The following is a 16800-nucleotide window of genomic DNA, read 5'->3' on the forward strand; positions in this document are numbered from 1 at the left end:
TCAAAAAGATCTTCCAGGCGGGGCAAAGGAAAAGTAGCAGTTACTAGTTGTGGATTCACAGTTGCCTTGAAGTCCACACAAAGTCTCAATTTTCCGGAAGGTTTTGGCAAAATTACTAAGGGTGAGGCCCAGAGAGAAGCCTGCACACGTTCAATTACACCTTGAGATTCTAAAGCGTGTAATGTTCTTGCGACCTCATCACGCAATGCGTGGGGAACATTGCGCGCTCTGAAAAATTTCGGTTGCGCGTTCTCTTTCAGTTCCAAATGTGCTTCATAGTTCTTAGCGCAACCAAGGCCCGGTGCAAAAACGTCCGCAAATTCTCCACAAAGACTAGAAACACTGGCGGAAGGCACAGTCTGAATCACTGAGAGGACCTGATTTACTATAGACAAATTAAACAACTGAAATAAATCTAAACCAAACAAGTTCACTGCAGTAGAAGAACGAAGAACGTAAAATGACACAAGTTTCGTTTGTCCCTTGTATGTTGCAAGAAGGCTGCACTGTCCTAACACTGGTATTTCCTGGCCTGAGTAACTATTGAGCTGAACATTTGCGGCACGCAACGGAGGCTTGCCCAGTTGGTTGTACGTGTCGTGATTGAGCAATGAAACTGCAGCTCCGGTATCGAGCTGGAATGGTATCACTTTGCCTGCAAAGTCTAAGTCTACAAAGAGTTTATTGTCCTGCTGACGACAAAAGCGACCGTGTTGTGCAACTGGAACAGACAGTGGGACAGAATCACATGCGACGTGACGGGACTTCCGTCGACGTCGACGCACACTTTTTGTGGAAGGAACACTGTCACCAGACGGGGTGGAATGAACGACATGAATATCCATGGGCGAAGGTTCACGAGCCTGAGTTTCCTTGGTTCGATTCTGGCGCGAAGCAAAGGGCCTGGAATTGGTGTGAGTGTCTGATCTGAGCTTTTTCTGGCAAACACTTTGGACATGTCCTTTCTTATGACAGTAAAAGCAAATAGCTTGGTGTGATGGGCAATTTTCACGCGAATGTCTAGTTGCACACCGCGGGCATGATTTCACTGCATTAGCTTGCTTACGCGGCGCACGTGTTTGCGAGCTAGGCTGCCGCTGCGCCGACGGGCGCGAGGGCCGCCTAGCGTCCCATGCAGCGGGCCCGGCGGGCCGGTTAATGTGACACACTGCTGGCGAAGTTGCAAAAGAGTCCTGAGCAAAGTCAAGTGTGTCTTGCCTATCCAATATGTCTATCACTTGTTGAAGGGAGGGATTAACTAGTTTCAAAATCTGTTCCCGTATGCGAACATCAGAAGCGTTCTGTGCTATTGCATCACGCACCATAGTATCTGAATAAGGAAGTCCACATTCGCATTCAAACGCACACTCCCTAGTAAGTCCTTGCAATGTCGCAACCCACTCCCTATTAGTCTGACCGGCCGTACGTTTTGTACGAAAGAACGTATACCTTTTTGCAACGACATTTACTGTTTCCTTGAAATAGGCATTTAAAGCAGACAAAAGTTCTTCGTAAGACAGAGTCGCTACGTCGCGCCGGGGAAACAACTTCACTATCACTCGGTAGGTGGACACACCGACACAAGAAAGCAAAAACGGCTGCCGCTCATTACCTTGAATTCTGTAGGCTGCTAGGTGGAAGTCGAACTGACGGGACCACTCGTGCCATGACTTGTGGGTGGCATCAAAGGGTCTGAATTGAGGTGCAACAGCATGTTGTGGCGGCGGTAGCGATGAAGCGGCGGCGGCCGCATCGGCGTGCAGCGCACGTTGACCCTGGACGAGCTGTCCAAGAGCATCCAATAACGCCTGCGTCTGCTGATTCTGCAAGCGATAAAATTCGGACAGTACATCTGGAGATTGTGGCGAAGCCATGACACAAAGAAATGTAAGCAATCAGAAAGGACACTTTTCCCTCGTCGCCATGTGATGTGTCGGCAGCTGGGCCAACACCTTGTAGATAGAGGTGGCTTAAAGGGCACGCGAGACTAACGCAGACGGGCGTGAAGTACTGGAACAGGATACGTAATTAATGCTATGAAGAAAAGAACGGAGTTTCTCATATACTTATCTTTAATTTCTTCTTGTACATCTCTATGGTGAACACAAGTGAGACTCTAATTACAAGCACTGTAAGGCTAATGGCGCCTTGCTAGTTCGTAGCCATTAACTTAGCTGAAGGCTATTCTGTCTCTCGGCTAATGAGAGAGAAAGGCTTCGTACGTCTAGTCGCTAGCTCTGTCGTCCGTACAACTGGGCTGAGATCGAGTCAGTCTCTCGAGACCTGCCTTGTGGTGGCGCTAGGTTTGCGATCACACAGTGGCGACACGCTGGTCCGACATGTACTACAGGACCGCGGCCGATTTAAGCTACCACCTAGGACGTGTGGTGTCTGGCTGTGACACCACACTTACCTTTGCTTTACATGCTAGGTCGCAAGCAACTGGTGACATGCAAATAATCAATGTCCTTTGATAGATACTATTAGATACATGATAGAATAAGATCACACAAGTTCATAACTCACTGCTACCGTCAATATCACCGCGGCTCTGCTAGTACTCTCTTCTAGTACGGCGTAGGCTAGGCGACGCGTCGCTTTTATTCTCTTCGTGTAGATGCCGCTCCTGTCGTAGTGATACCCTAGTCCGCCTGCTTTAGGCTGAGGTCGTCTCACAGCTCTCTCTGTATATCGTTCTTGATCTTCGTGCCGGCCCTTGTCGTTACGCAGGAACACATTCTGCATCCCGGTGGGCCCCCTATGCGATCCCGTTCAGATGGCTGAAGCTGTTTGTCCAAAGTAAGTACTCGCCGATGAAGAATGGCTATACCCTACAATGAATGCTCCAACCAGTGTTCATTTCTAGGACAGATAGTGCCTCAATAATCAGACCACACAATACGTGGACGAACTTCCTCAGCGCCATCTGTTCACCGGTGACAACACTACAATTACCAATTACGCACATGCTACATCCTTAATGTATGTAGAAGAATATTAACAGTGTTAGTGCCTTTTATGCTGTGGATTGTGAATGTACAAGGTCCAGCTGAAAAGTAATGTTTCCAAGTGTTTTATTCTGTGCTCCGTATGGGGTGAGGTACGGTAGCTCATATAAGTTTCTGGTCGACTTTCCCGCTGCACTGACGCAAGGTGCAACCCTCAGCCGCCAGAGAGCTCCGAATTTTAGCGTATAGCCTGGCAATGTGTAACGTTTCTTGGTGCGTGAGAGACCCTCAGAGAACTGGAGGCATGTGTTCGAAGAATTAGTCCACGCATGGAACACCCTCTCGTTCAGTATCACAATACCAGATCAGATACGACCGCTGCGACGACTGCACTCTACGCCTTGGGTTCATTGTGATCGATCGTCCCGAATTGCTCCCATCCGATTTTAATTCGGTTCCAGATCTTAAGGAAGATCTTCGATCACTACACGTTGATAGTGATGAAGCGGCGCAGGCAGAGATGAGCTTGTGGCGTCATCAACGAAGTGACGTTATCAACAAAATAGTCTCAAGCTGGGCGAAATGAGTTCGTCGCCGTGGTGACTACATTGAGAAATATGTGGACACGGAGAATGAAGGTGTCGGATGTCAAGTTTCTCTTATTTTAGAAGGTTTGAGTTGTAACCTCCCAACAGTTTATTCAATTATAACATCACATTTAGTGTAACCTCCCAACAGTTTATTCCATAACCTCGCATAAAACCTCTCAATAAAATTGTGGCTCACATATAACATTTCAATAATTAACTGACTGTGAGTGTTAACTGGTAAATTTTGGACGTCATCATTGCGTCATTGCCTCGAATGATCATTCTGAAGAAATTGAAAACTCTTACCTCAACGAAGTCGCCGGATAAGGCGTATATGTCTGCTGCTATAACAATTTTTTCTGGCACAGACCCGTGCAATGCTGGTCACTAGTTTTCTTATGTATAAAAAGAAATAACTCATTTTTCTTTACGATAATAGGGATCACCATTGATAGGAGAAATTAGTAAAATCTTTAATTTCAGATGAATGGTTGTCAAAAGTTATCTTTATAAGAAAGATTATTATTAAATGTTTTTTTTAACACATTTACATGCGACTTGATATAACAATAGTACACAATCAGTTGTTACAAATTACATATGCGCGCGGCTGCTTTCACCTTATACTACACCGCTCAGGCACCGTCACCGTTCTCCACGACTGGCCCAACCGCCCAACTGCAAGCTACTACTCCTAGTGCTGCCGACACTGCTCTCTGGTCTATTGTAGCTTACATATCGCAGGCAGCGCGTGAGCAATCCATCGAAGTTACATCTGCTCGAGTGCGCTAGAAATAAATTCCTTAGTCATGGACCTCTTACAGAGTGTTTTAACAAAAAATATTCTAGCTTACTGCGAGAATTCGCTTTAAACTCGCATCGTATGACACCCGTTACTGTGGAGCTGGGTTCGTGTTCAACATAGTCTCGCATTTTACCATTTGACACCAGTGGTGCAGGACGAATTTCATATGATTTGACGCTGCAGTTTTAATATTGTCATGTAAGTTGCTATAAATCACATTATGAAACCTAATGATGGTCTGAAGTCCTGAAGTAGCATTAATAAAGATTTATTTATCTATAGATCATGGTGGATGATATACGATTTCTTTTTTCAATATTTATAGTCTTTGGGGACCACATGCAGGAAGTATAGCGTGAACACCAATAACAGTTAACACAGTGAAGACAGTGGTATTCGCAAGACGAAACAGTACCCAGTGATTATATTTATACACGTAGATGCTGTGCAAAGCTTAATTTAGCAATGAGTCTGTTCTTCACCTTCACTCGTTTCACTGAGACGTAAACATGACGTTATGCTATCTTACGCTGGGAGTCACGCATGTAGACACGTTGGTATCGATCGCGTATCTCTATAGCCCAGCTGGACACGTGTCATGTTTCATGAGAGTTTCTTTGGTTTGGGGTGGCGAATCAGACGGCATACTGCGAGATTTCGCTTTCAACTCGGCGTGGTGTGCCACAAGTTACTGTGGAGCTGGGTTCGAGTTCATGACTTCGTTCTATTCGGTTAAGCACTCACAGGTAGCTTTTTTACATCATTTTTATGCTACTGGCCTAAGCAACGCATTGCACCTGTAATCGGCTCCATCCTTGCAGGCGAACCTATTTATGGCAACAAATTGCTTGTAGAAGCTCTCTGCCTGCCACAGGTCACCAATGATTTCGAGCATCACCACTCACAAATATACAAAACATTCCACGACATCACGTGTAATACTATACGTTACGTGAATTTTCAGCGTTTTTGTGCAAGGACACATATAGTAGGCTGACAGTAAATAACCATCTACTCTCACTATATTACCTGTAAAAATATTGGTGTGTTAAGATATCCAATATTTTGCATCTAATTAATTTACAAAGTCATTTAAAATTACACAAACTTCATAAACATCTGCTTTCGACGAAAGATCGACGCTAAGAATTTCGTAACCTTTGCAGTCGTAGTTATTTCCCTTGATGTCCGAACTAATCATACCTTGTGAATTTTAACTGTTGACGGCATGTAAATTGTAGCCGAATGTGGTATTACTAGGGCTCGTCGGTAACATGGCTATTCATATATTTTACTTCCAATGAAGACTACAGTTAGCTTTTAACTAATTCTCCTAAAATTACATTTGACACCATACGGATACGAGCAGTCTCCTTTCATCTAGGCCGCTTGTGAGGAAGGGTTCATGAAATAAAGGCAATAAATGAGATACCGGCATCATTTTGGCTCTTTTGAGAAACGACGTAAGCTTCTGGTCGACGTGCCATTCAAAAGGCGGCAACAGCAGCGCTAGCATACCTTTATGTACTGTAGTTTCACACCGTACGTTCGTCCCAGACCTACAAGAAGGGCATCTCGCTAAATTAGTTTCATATGAACTTGATATTCTAAGGCAAATGTGTCCCACTACTTGTGCAGTCGACTGTCATCCAAGTGATTAACAAAGGAACGTAAAAGCGTTGGCCTTTATTTCAGGAGCCTCGGGTCGTTATTCAACTAAGACTGAATCAAATCTTCGGTAAAATCTTACTTCAGCTTTAAATATTAGGCACTTTATTCTATATATGGCTTATTTTCTTTTAGTGTTAGGTTCGCTGGACTCTTACGATGAATAGTTACTGCCTGTTTTTACAGAATGCCCATAAAATAGCGGGAAACTTCTTTCATTAACAATCATAGATTATACTTCCTACATTTCCCTCAGATATATTTTAATTGTGCCAACATGTCTCTGTCTACTCTGGTAGATCCATAACGCATTGTTTAATACACTGGCTGACATCCGTTCATTGATGGCTGGGTATGTATATGGCTATTGCTAACACGGCAAATGTTACCTGTTTCGAATTTATGCACTTAGCATGATAGAAAACCCCAAGAAAATGAGCACTGTAGTGTTTTAGCAGTTATATGACACTAAGAATCCGGTTTCTCCTAAATAGACGAATGCCCAGAATTGTATATTTAAAATTCGTGCCTCATACAACATCTCTAGTATCTCAAGTAATGAATTTAGGTTCTTTACTGGTTGTATATAAAACTTTGTTTGTTATGTGTAGTGGAACAGATTCGCTTTCATCAGCTTCAGACAAATTACCTATAGAAATATACTATTGCATATATCTGTATAAAATTTCGTTTGTCAATAGTAGAATACCCTAGTGAGGGAAGCTCTAGCACTTTCATTCGCTCTTGTTGTGTTCATTTCAAACTATAACGGCAGTTCTTTTACTGCATGTTGTGAGTGATTGTAAGCAGGCTCATCTGATTTTCGTCTTCCTGGTACTATGTCAGAATATAGCCAAATGGTTAATTTCTACCTCAGGGCATTACTGGAGAGAGGCTACAGTCGCGCAGAATGACAACTCAAAACATTAATTAATTAAACATATATAATCTGTTCGTATTGTTTTTTTGTTTTGTTTTTTTGAGATACAAAGCTTATATTTTACGTAATAGGGTGAAGCAGTTTTCAGAAACGCAATAATAAACCGACTAGCAGATGTAGTTACTCAAACACAGGGTGCGAATACAGGATTGAAGTCCTCAGTACTTAAACTCCATACTGATAAGTCAGTTACAAGTTACGTATGAATATGACTTTGGTCATCTGAAAAATAAACAGTAGTAGAATTGCAGAGGAAAGAAGGTTACAATTCTTATGGAATTGATTAGCACCTGTTGCTATTAACATTCTTCTTGTCGCGCCCCAAATACAGGTATTGAAACCTAATCCAGCTCGGCGTTAAGCTCTTCTGTATACATTAACAAATACTCAAAATGAACTCTGAACATCATTTTAAGGTGAAGACATAAAGGCTTAAAACAAAACTATATCAGATTACGGGTCAATACTTAACCAGCATATCAATCACACAACTTAAAATAATATGGCTCCAGGCTAATATCACGAGTAGTTCCACTTACATTCTAAAATCCTAAGACAACCCAGAAGCTATAAAATAACTTATAAGACTGAACTTCTAATTATTACAAGATACTTCTTAAAACATAGTACACAAAATCCTTACGTCACATTGCTTGGCCACCAGTGTGACTTGGAAAATTAAATCATTTTAATACATCAAGCATCAGGTAAATATAGCTTATGACAAGATTATCTATGCGGAACGTGTTTGTAAACAAAAGCTCAAAAAAGTCGGTGTGAAACCCACAGCCATGTCGATGGTATACATTCGAAAATATGTAGATTGATCAAGGCATTTAAGGTATCAATAGTGTCGTACCTTTGTGTATCAATTTTTTTTGCAATTCCCTCTATGCACTCACAGAAGACATTTCGATTCTGGAAGTTCAGCTGGAGTAGATTATTACAATTCATATTGTGCTGTGCTCCAATCCGGATTCCACTACAAATCAACCCAGCAACGAATTGCAGGAAACTTGGCCGGGGGCAAACCACTAAACGGCCCTCACCACAGTAACCTCTTAGATGCGACGCCAACGTGCGAAGCCAGAGATCCTCATGGCTGCTAACATTTGTCGCATGTGTCAATTCACATTAATTGATTTCAGATTATTTAAGTAATATATATCCAACGTACTGTGTGTCTCTAGTATTCTACACAGGTACAACATTCATACTCTTGACAATCTAGGCATTCTCTCGAGTCCACGAAACTTTAAGTAAATTTGCTCAGGAAGATACAATGCCTGTGACAGTTGCAGGTACGCAGTTACCTCTCAAAGTACTGCGTCCTCAGGGTGCAAGTGAGTACGCTAGATTTCAAGAGCTCCCGAATACAGTAAGATCCATCCACAAAAATTCCAAATCATGTAATATTTAGTTGGGGCTAGAGTATTAGATTAATATTAAGTTCTCCTTCTTCAAAAATCTGCATGAATTTGGAAATCAAGTCAAACTGATTAGTTCCAGAAAGAAGAAAAGTAAAGGAAATGGAAAATATTTTTCTTTTGCACCATTTCCAATCACACATTTTTGCAATAACAAACCATCGTCAGTCAACCTATGTGAACTACAACTATGCCTTCCAGTAAATACTTAATTAAAGAAATTAATAAAGGTGACTTAGGGCTATTTCTGTTCTTAAATAAAAATATTTATCAAGTAATAAAACCAAGCATGTGAAAGGCTCGTATAACTCCTTTATCAACTTTATGCATACAGACGACCATTCAAAGTATTTTCCGTATGAGGTTGGGTCGTAAACTTACTGCAAGAGCAAATATTTAGTATACAACGAAAACTAATTTTTCCACATGAAGCAGTGATGAAGGCTATCGAAAATAATTAGAAGCTAGAAAAATAACATAATGTTTTATTTGCTACCTTACCTTTCCACGAAGTATTTGAATTGAATATTCTTTTAATAAGTGTTATTTGCGTTCTTTCTGTTAAACTAAGTGCAAATTATTCTGAACCGGTATGAATTTATACTGTGAAGGAAAGCCCCCCTCCCTGCATTTGTTTCAGTTGAAATGAGTATTTTGTTTTTTGATAAGTGTTATTTGTCTACTTCCTATTGAACTAACATCATGTTACACTAGAAAATTGCCATTTCTGTACTTATTTCAGTAAAGAGACTGTAGTTATCGCATGGAGAGAAGCAACCCCATTACATAGCCATGTGTACACTTGCGCAAAAGCGTCATTTTGTGCTTTGAGAGACCACTTGAAGTGCTAGGTCAGCTATTGTGATGATTCCATAGCACCGATTGTCCCACCCACAATGGACGTATTGTGGCTCTGGGGAATTCAATGACCTGGCTGTCAAATGTAATTCAGCTAATGCAGCACTTCCGTACCGAGTCTCAATGTGCAACAAAAACAAGTATCCATTCCACACACACACACAGACACACACACACACACACACACACACACACACACACACACACACACACACACGCACACACACAGCCACACACACAATTTTTCAGAGCGTAGTAATATACATACGCTATCTCCAGACTCACACTGACACTATAAAATTCTAGAAAATGCCACGCATGAATTTTATTACTGTTGTCGCTAACTACATCATTATCGAGCATTAATAGTGGTTTCTACCGCACGGAACAGATGCAGTTTATAAATTGTAGCCGTCAATTTGGATTACTTCCCAATGTGTAACAATCAAAACGGGAGCTATGCTCTCCCACAGACGTAACATAGTTTCTCCATCACATATGTTGTACTATTACCGATGGAGACAAGTGTGCTGTCGTAATTTTTATAATAAGGGTTAAACATTTTCTAAGTGAAGGTTGCTAAGATTTTTTTAAATTTGTTTTCTTGTTTCAGCTACAAGTGAGACAATATGCTACATGCGAGCCATCCTTAGATCTAATACATGAAAACGGCACATTGGGATACAGCAAAGTACAGCAGTTTCTAGGAATTACGTTGCAGATGTAAAGCACAAAACAGCAGATTTCAAAATTATGTAAAAAAGTTCTTACGGGATACACACATTCATCCCTTGTCAGTGTAATTGCTATGATCGTTCCACACCTCGTTAAAATCTTTCTTTACAAAGTAACAATACCCATAAAAAGTGAAAAAATGTACATAAAGATAAACAAGAGTGGGAGAACTTTTACGTAAGTCAAAAATACCCACTGTAATGAATATATATGTAAATAGTGTCGCCTTAGCTAGCTAGGACGTTCTGCCGATAAAACGTAGTAACTGACGCAGTTTGATCAATATTTCTATTATCTCACAGCAGAGATCATCATGAGTAGGTTATTACAATGTGGTGTATGAGAATAAAATTGCAGTTAATGACTATTACAATGATCGAGGAAAGCAGCACTAGAAAAGCACATCAAGTAAACATGTGTGACCAGTACTGCAGTGATGAGCGAACTGACGACCAGTAAGTTCGATAAGCTGCATGGGATGACGTTCACTACACGGCGTTAGCAATCGCCTATGTAACTTTGGAAACATCTTAATAATGTAATAAATTTAAAAGATGTGCAGATGCAAAAGTATTTATAACGCAATTATAAACATAAATACATCTCATCTTATTATTGAAATAATACGGCATTACAGATAATAACAAGGCATGAAAATATGAGCCTACTATAATTTTGTTTCCCAGTTTCGTGTAATATTCTACAAAGGTGGTAAATTACTAATGTTCAGTGGCCTTAACCACAGTCTCAACAGTTGTAAACAGTAAATTACATGTGTTTAAAATATAAGGAAGTATGAGGAACATCGTTAATATGCCACACTATGAACCGCAACTAACGTCGAAACAACGTTACCACAAAATTCATTGTTCTGATTTCATTTGAGAACAATGTACCGTTCAGTTCAGGACACCAACCAAATCATGAAGAATTTACATAACTTTGCAAATGGCACAAAAATGACCTTTCAGAACAGACAGAAATATATAGTCGTAATACGCACTCACGTGATCGGTTACCGAAATATCAACTGAAGATCAACCACAACCATTTCATTTGTATTTTTGACGGATTTCTATGAATGAGTTCAGTAGCCATCTTACTCAATGCTGCTTTAAGCTAGACTACGGTTAAACCTCACGACGTAGATCTTGAGTGACAACTTGATTCGGTTATATGAGTGATAACTGCTCTTGGTACAACTATGTGTTAATACGTCATTCATGCCTGTGAAATCTTATGTGTTGTTTTTGATAAAAGTGTTATCATTGCTTTCCTGTCACATAACAGCTGTAGCATAGACCTCTAGTAACCTTCCCACCTAGACCTTAAGTGACGATTTCTTTCGATCAACGAGTGCTAGTTGCTGTTAGTATAATTATGTACGCGTACGTCTTGCGTGCCTGTGAAAGTTAAGAAATGCTAATAAGCATACGAATAACATATTTCGTGCTGTTATATTCTATTTAATTATGCCAGTGAGCAAGGCGTAGATGGACGTTAGACCTGCCTTGAAGTGCGTCTATATTTTTATCCAGCACATTACGTTAAATTTAGACGTTCAGGAATATCGTGCTATACTCGTTCCTAGATGGGCAAATTAATCACTTTCTCGCCTATCTTATACTCGCCAGAGCCTAAATCTTATTCAGTATTACAGTTTACGGGAAGTAAGAAGTAGACAGTGAGTGGGGAGAGAAGTAGTGAGGGGGAGAGAAATCGACAGAGGACATTGGAAGAGATGGACAGGAAGCGAAGGAGCAGGAGAAGGAGATAGACTGAGGATGAAAGTCGAGATGGGGAAAACGAGGGGGTGGGAAGAGTTGGACATAGGGCGAGGGGAGGAGTAGGTAGGAGAGAGCAGACAAGGACAGGGTTAATAAATACTGCCAAAAGAAGCTAATACACTCCATGTCAATTTATGTGAGTACAAACCTGGGAACGTGAATTGTAGTGGAAATTGTGTGCTATGAATCTAGCAGAACATGTGGTTTTCGCACCACAATGATTTTGCCTTCCTCATAATTTGTTTTCGGAGAAATCGATAACAAATAAAACACCTGTAATTGTAATGGCATTTGTTATTTGTTATTTTCAGTGAATATAAGAAATAAATCCAAATATAAAAATACATCCAAGTGAAACGTTTAACGTATAGTTCTTCAGTACACGATATCTTATCATAAAAGCAGTGATAACAAGCACGCGCTCCATAAAGAAATTTTTGAGGTACTGGAATCAGAGTTCTCAATTGAGCAACTTTGATTAGACGTGTGACTTGTTGCAATAATGCATGCGCAGAAAATATAAAAAAAAGGGACATACAGTAGCTGCAGTTATTCAGTAGAGTTTGCCCTTCCGTATTGACGTAAAGTATTTCAGGCATAGTATCATCCCTGGACTCTAACATTATACGGGTCTTAGTTATTCAGACAAAACAAACACCGCGAAGCGGATCACTTTCCCGATTAATCTGTTCTACAATAGCAAGCGAAATTCCTTCTGTGGCCATCACAGGTACAAATGGGAGACTGTGAAAATACTTATTCGACGGATAAATTCAGGTCCACGAGGTCCTCCAAGTTTCCCTATTGAAGGGTTGTATTATCAGGCCATGGGGAAAGATACTTATTCGACGGATAAATTCAAGTCCACGAGGTCCTTCAAGTTGCCCTGTTGAAGGGTTGTATTATCAAGCCATGGGGAAAGATGCTCCTTTTCTTGATAATGTTTTCCAGCTTCCAGTCCATCGAGTACATTGTGCTGCCACCTACTGCCAGGTATTCCATATCAGCGACCTCAGGATTCATTAGACATAGTGAAAGTGCAGAATGGAGTGCTCTGCAGAACACGCGGACTTCGAACATGGTTAGGCGATTGGGCGTCATTTGTGTCATACATCTGTACGTGAGATATCCACACTCCTGAACATCCCTTGGTCCACTGTTTCCGATGTGACAGTGAAGCTGAAACGTGAAGGGACAGATACAGCACAAAAGCGTACTGACCGATCTGGTCTGTTCACTGACAGACCTCTGACAGTGAAGAGGGTCGTAAAGTGTAATAGGAAGACATCTATCCAGACCACTGCACAGAAATTCCTAAATGCATCATGATCCACTGCAACTACTATGAAAGTTAGGCGGGAGGTGAGAAAAATTGAATTTCATGGTCGAGCGGCTGCTCATAACCCACATATCACGCCGGTAAATGGCAAACGACGCCTCAAATGGCTCTGAGCACTATAGGACGTAGCATCAGAGATCATCAGTCCCCTAGAACTTAGAACTACTTAAACCTAACTAACTGAAGGACATCACACACATCCATGCCCGAGGCAGTATTCGAACCTGCGACCGCAGCGGTCGCACGGTTCCAGACTGAAGCACCTAAAACAGCTCTGTCACACGGGCCGGCTAACCAAACGACGCCTCGCTTGGTGTAAGAAGCGTAAACAATGGACAACTGAACAGTGGAAAAACGTTGTGTGGCGATCCGATGACAGGGTGTGGGTATGGCGAATGCCCGGTGAACGTCACCTGCCAGCGTTTGTAGTGCCAACAGTAAAATTCGGAGGCGGTGGTGTTATGGTATGGTGATGTTTTCCATGAAGGGGTCTTGCACCCTTTCTTGTTCTGTGTGGCACACACAGCGCACACCTACAGTGATGTTTTAAGTACCTTCTTCCTTCTCACTGTTGAAGTGCAATTCAGAAATGGCGATTGCATATTTCAACATGATCGAGCACCTGTTCATAATGCTCGGCCTGTGGAAGAGTGGTTACACTACAATAATATCTCTGTAATGTTTTGGAACGCCGACTTCGTGCCAGGCCTCACCGACCGACATCGATACCGCTCGTGAGTGCAGCTCTCCGTGACGAATGGACTGCCATTCCCCAAGAAACCTTCCAGCACCTGATTGAACGTATACCTGCGAGAGTGGAAGCTGCCACCAAGGCTAAGGTGGGCCAACACCATAATAAATACCGGACCATACTGAATTCCAGCATTACCGATGGAGGGCGCCACTAACTTGTAAGTCATTTTCCGCCAAGTTGTCCGGAGACTTTGGATCGCATAGTGTAAGTGTGATATCATGGATCACTACCACTTCATGGGCGTCTTTAGGTTGGCAACGGAATAGCAACTCTACGTCTGATGTCGAAAGCGGTTGCGCAGGATAAAGGAGACCTAATGGTGAGCGCTTACTGAGCTGTACCTCCAGCGGCTTTGGACTACGAGCAACAGCTGCCTCAGCGATGTAGGACGGCCAGCACCAGTGCAGTCACTCAACCAGCTCGTGCTCTGACCCACCTCGCCTTGACAGCTCCGTTCATACATGATTGAGGGAGTCACATCCTGGTTGACATTGTGATAGCTTTTCTCTGTTTCTTGCTGAATTATTTGTAATGAATCTTCTTCCCAGGGAGAAATACAAATTGAGTAAATTTACGTTTGTTCTGCTCCCGTCGAGCTTTCCCAAAACTACAGTTGCTGTATCAGTCTGTAGCACATCTCTCCTTACCATCGTGTACGAAGTCGTTAGCTTTAATAGTTAATTGAAAAGTGTTGTTTTACAAGATGATTTTCCTCACAGGTAAAGATGCCAACAGTGACACAGAAAGGATGCATTTTTATTGTTTGATTATAAAAGATCATTTATCAATTAATTTAATGTTCCTATAAACTTAGTATCGAATAGCATGAAAATAACTGTGTTGCAAATTAACATAACTCTAGATCAGTGGTTTTCATTAACAAATGTACCTATTTCAATATTTGAGCTGCCTTCATGCACAATATGTACCATTTGCAACATAAAATGCGACACTCTACTTGAGGAATAATTTAAATTCATCACATACAGGACACAGTGCTATACTTCTTGATACTGTGAATCTCTATTGTCTTCATGGAATAGTACCGCTTGAATTGATTCAAAATGGCGTAAACCCTGGGACAAATTATTAATACAGAGGGTAGTATAAATTCCCTGCGAGAATTAAACGTACCGTGCTAAGGACACATCTCTCCGTAATAAGTAAGCAAATACACATATTGGAGGACTTCGTTTGAAGCGATTACAGAGATCGGACGTGTTTTATGTTGGAGAGATTTTGCTATTGTTGTGTGATGCTAATAAGCTCCGTTGTGAATGTTTAGTTAGTCAATGGCACAATAAACACAGTCAAGAAAATAATACGCACCAAGGTGTTTATTTATCAATTTATAAAAGATTTGACAAACATTCTTCCGATATCGCGTGACGTAGATCGATCGGAGGTGCAGTGCGGAATCGTGGTGCGAGCCTGCATCTTTTCACGTTCAATATTCTTCGAGAGCATATCTCAGAAGCAATAAACTCTTCGTTGATAAAAATGTTGGACACATCAGTCCATTCGCATCGTACAACATAGCACCTACTTGTGCCGAATGATCTTCGTAGCGAAATAAACATTTTAGAGATTTGAAGAGCAGTTCCGACGAGGAGTGTCAGTTGACGCTATGGGACACATACCTTGCATTCCAGTGGTATTTAAAACCAATACATTCTTTAGTTTTTAAAAGACTGAAGCTAAAACCAAAATAAAACCACTGGAAATCATCTAATCCATACATTGTGTGTGTGTTCCGTGTACAATATGATTGGTGGAGTCCGGTCGTGTGAGCTGAGCAATCACGATCCCCATCGCAGAACTTCACATCGTTGCAAGCTGGATAAGTCAAGCACACACAACTATCAGCAATCTCACCTCACTCTGGTCTTTTAAGTTGAATAGTATCAGTTTTTATACTGTGATATAGCCCTATATTTTCACTTAATTTCCGTATTTTCTTCAAAGTAGTCATAGACACTTGGAGCAATCATTTTAGGAGGGATTTTTGTATGAGGTAGTGTAATTAAGTGTGTACAAACATATAGAAATTTTGTGTTTTATAATTTTGTTATGCTCAAAACTAGGTCACAATTCAAAATGGATAAAGAGAAATTGATAGCCCGGAAGTGTTTACTGATGAAGACGCCGGCCGTGAAAGCCTACATGGAATGAGAAATTGATAGATGTTCAGGAAATTGGTGAAAATAAGAGTGGTGAGGAGATAGCAGCTTCGACTCAATAGGAGACAAATCCTACGGCTGAAATCTTAGAACAACTAAGACTTTTGTCAATATTGGTAAAGAATATGTCAGGTGAGGTATAGGCAGTATCACAAAAGCAGGGAGACATGTCACATAAGCAAATTGATAAGTCACTGGTGGTACAATCAGTATCACAAAAGCAAGAAGACTTGTGTGCACAGCAAACAGACATATCAGCGGCAACTCAGGCTTTAGTTAGCTAGCAACAACAAATCTCAAATGAGATAACCGAGTTGCGAGATGCGCAAAAGCAGTTTCCCTTGGCAATCAAAAGGATTACAGAAGAAATACATAACAAGAAATCGAAGCAGGAGGAAGTAGAAACTTCTGTAGTGGAATTAACAGAAGTTGTAACTACCATAGCTTCTGCATGTGATCAATTGATACGAGAGGATTTCATTAAACATCAAACAGGACCTCTCCAATAAATTAGATGAATGGGAATCCGCTAAGGAAGACCAGGAAGATGCAAGTATAAAAGAAGCAGTAAGCAAATTGCCTATTGACAGCTTATCAATTGAAGAAAATATTAAAGCAGACATTAAAGAGGTAAAGGAACAATTAGGGGTGAATTTTAAATAATACCAGGACGAAATAGTCCATTTTGTTGAAATTACGTCCAGAGATATGGAACAGATGCGAGGGGCAGTAAAGGACTGTAGAAACGAGCTGCGTGAAGTAGAACGAA

The sequence above is a fragment of the Schistocerca nitens genome, chromosome 4, assembly GCF_023898315.1.
Source record: "Schistocerca nitens isolate TAMUIC-IGC-003100 chromosome 4, iqSchNite1.1, whole genome shotgun sequence".
NCBI lineage: Eukaryota > Metazoa > Arthropoda > Insecta > Orthoptera > Acrididae > Schistocerca > Schistocerca nitens.